Source organism: Sinocyclocheilus anshuiensis, unplaced genomic scaffold (assembly GCF_001515605.1).
Source record: "Sinocyclocheilus anshuiensis isolate Anshui unplaced genomic scaffold, SAMN03320099.WGS_v1.1 scaffold641, whole genome shotgun sequence".
Lineage (NCBI taxonomy): Eukaryota > Metazoa > Chordata > Actinopteri > Cypriniformes > Cyprinidae > Sinocyclocheilus > Sinocyclocheilus anshuiensis.
The window spans coordinates 1,374,244-1,377,932 of NW_015536503.1; positions in this window are offsets into that span (position 1 = coordinate 1,374,244).

The window sequence follows — 3,689 nt, forward strand, 5'->3', positions numbered from 1 at the left end:
ATAATAATAATAATAATAATATCACACCTCAATCCCTCCAGCACACAGACAATTAAATCTCCACCATTGTGGTCTACAAAGTTGACCAAGAACAATAAATTTTTCCTGAAAAACAATGTCTGAACATATCCTTATTATTGTGAGGGGAAGCTCAAATTTCTATTTCTTCCTTCTATAGCTGTGTTGGAGCTTATGAAAACTGTAAAACTGACCATGCTACAACTTAACCGTTAGCTCCACTACAAGCTACTAAACAAAAAGTAGATAACTACATTAAAGGAATTTAGGGGGAAATATATAAAAAACACCTAACTGATTAAGGAACACAGTATAATTTAGCAATGTTATAATGTTACAAAAGATTTCTGTTTCAAATAGATGCCTTTCTTTGGAATCTGCTGTTTATCAAAGAATCCTGAAAAAAAATCTATCGTGGTAGCCTGTATTAAAACTGTTTTCAACATTGATAATAATAAGGAATGTTTCATATTATAATGATTTCTGAAGGATCAGTGAAGACTGGAGTAATGGCTGTGGAAAATTCAGCTTTGCCATCAATTAAAACAATTCTAAGCATTTTAAAATATATTAAAATAAAAACAGCTATTTTTATTGTATTAATAATATTAGGTTTTTGCTGTATTTTTGGTCAAATAAATGCAGCATTGGTGAGCATAAGATTTTTCTATCAAAAAAATTAAAATGGATCAGATTATTGACAATCAATCATATTATTATTCAATATTTTAGAATTTTATCACACCACACTGCTATTTGTTAGAAAATATCTACTGTCTCAGAACTGAAAAAAAACCCCCCCATGTATTTAGTAGTAGCTATACTTGCTTTTTTAGTTAGTCGCTCCCAACTCTTACTGGGAAGTTTAACCCCAGTTTATGGTAACAGGACACACACACTTCAGCTCAGTTTCTCTGTTTGTGACTCACTAGAAGTTCTTTAGGCTTTAGAAAAAAAAGCCGTGGCGACAGAAGCCCCTGATTGTGAGTCACACAGGGATTGTTGCAGTGAATGTCATAATGCCTCTTGCACAGTCTCAAAGGGTGAGAGAGCACATTCCTGCTTTCTGCATGAAAAACAGGATGAGGGCGAGACTGACGTGTACATGCACAGACAACAAGGCCCAGGCACAAACTTTCTGCTGGCGTAGCTGCACCACAGCACGTTCAGCACGCTATTATTTACAATAAGGTTCAGTCTGTTAGCATTAGCTAAAGCAATAGCTAAGATGAAATAAAAATAAACAATACTTTTAAAGCATTTAATGTTTTTGGTTAATGTTAATTTCTGCACATACTAATTCACTTTCAAGTTGTAAATTAATAAATTAAGTAAACAAATGTACATTACTATAAATTCATGTATTATGAACAAGCCTGAACTAACAATAAACTACAATATATTTATAAATTAGCACTGAGATAGATTAATACATGTTCATTGTTAGTTGATGATTCCTAATGCATTAGCTAATGTTAAATAATTCAAACTTATCATAACTAACCCAAAGTACATGAATACATGAGAGTTATTTTATTCATTATTTCCAACAAAGTTTTTAAATATATTTTGCAAGGTAAAACATTTTTTAAACAAATATTACAAATTATTAATTCATAAATATAATGAGGTATTTGGCGAGTCACACCACATGACATTTTACAACATGAATTAGCCTTAAAAAAAGGTTCTCTATGATATCATTTCCTTTTATTTTTATTTTACTTTATTGTATTTTATTTTATTTTTATTTTTTGCATGTTGGTTGCACAACATGACTGATTTGAAACGACCTTGTCTATTAAAAACACTTAAGTTTTATGTTCTTGAACATTTTTAATTTGGAACGATCAAATAAAAATACATGTGAGTTTACACATCTTAACACATTTTTAACAAGGTTTTTAAATACATTTAGGTGCTAATTTTAATAGCATGAATTATTATTTCATAAATACCATAAATAGTTTTGGTGAGTCGCACCACATGACATTCTAATGAAATTGCTCTGTTATATGGCCATGTTGAATTTCTGTTACCTTCCTGTCATTCCAATTCAGCTTCCTCTCAGGTGTGGCCGTTTCAAATTCATTTCAGTGCATTTGTGTACTGAAATTACTGCTGTCAATCAAGACACAACCTACTACACAACCACTGATGATAATTCTGCGAAATAATTTGTGGTGTGAATATGAGCCTTATTTTTAAATATACAGAATATATATGTGTGTGTATATATAATATACACATGTAAGCATAAGTTGTTTGCAGACAGATAACCACTTGATCTCTCATGATGGAAAAACTAGACCATTCTCACGCAACCTCCCACATCTTGGAATCAGCCTTACGGATAGAAGCAAACTATTAAACATGCACTATAAAAGGCAGGTTAACACCCTCACACACCTCACTGAAATGCTCCAGAGAATCCACCCTGCTAAAATCTCAGACATGGTCTCCATAAATGAGAGCGACCTGAATATAACCACCATAAAAATAAGCACGGCTGCAGGAGTAGCCAGAAGGACAGTAGAAAAACAACAGCTTTGCCATGAAAGAGGAGAAGGAATGCGTGAGTGTGAGAGAGACATACAGATTTACAGGGGTCTGTCAGTAAGGCAAGGCAAGGCCAGTTTATTTATATAGCACATTTTGTACACAATGGTAATTCAAAGTGCTTTACATAAAAGAAAGTAAAATAATCATTAAAAAAAATAATTACAAAAATAAAACAAGGAATTTAAAAACTTTGATGCGAAAAATTATTTAAAATTGATTTAAGATGAATTTAAGTTTAACTTAAAAATAGAAAATGATTATACATACATAAAATACAGTGCAATCAGTTCGGACATCGCACAGTGCTCATTCAATAAATGCACAGCTAAATAGATGAGTTTTGAGTCTGCATTTAAATGTGACTAATGTTTTAGCACACTGCAGCTGTCTAATGGTCTTCTTGGGAAGGCCGGTGAGGAGACCATTACAATAGTCTACTCTACTGGTAATAAAGGCATGAACAAGTTTCTAAGATCTAATTCTTGCAATGTTTTTGAGATGATAGTATTCTGATTTAGTTACTGCTTTGACATGACTACTGAAACTAAGGTCTGTCTCAAGAATCACACCAAGATTCTTGACTTGATTTTTTTTTGTGTATTTTATTTGAATTTTGATTTAGTTACTGCTTTGACATGACTACTGAAACTAAGGGTGTACTCACACTAGGCGTTTTGAACCGTGCTCGAGCCCGGTTCGTTTGACTAGTGTGAGCGCTCCGTGCCGTGCTCGGGCGTGGTTTGTTTAGCCAGCCCTGGCCCGGTTGGAAGAGGTGGGTCAGGGCACGGTTCGGTTGGGCTTGGGCATGGTCTAACCATTGGGCTAACCACGCCGGAGCACGGAACAGATACTATTTTGTGTGCGCTACTGTCAACTTTTCTGATACATACAAGTGAAAATCAATGCACGGCATAAATTATAAATTAATTATTATTAATTATTCGGCAGAATATTAGTGAAAGTGGTTTTCTCTGTTATCTCATACATGATGTAAGCATGCTCGCGCCCGGAATGTTTAGTGCAAGTGTGACTGCAGGCCAGCGGGGGAGTGGGGAGAGGGGGATAATCGCGCTCGGGCTCGGTTCAAGGCAACCGTGCCTAGTGTGAGT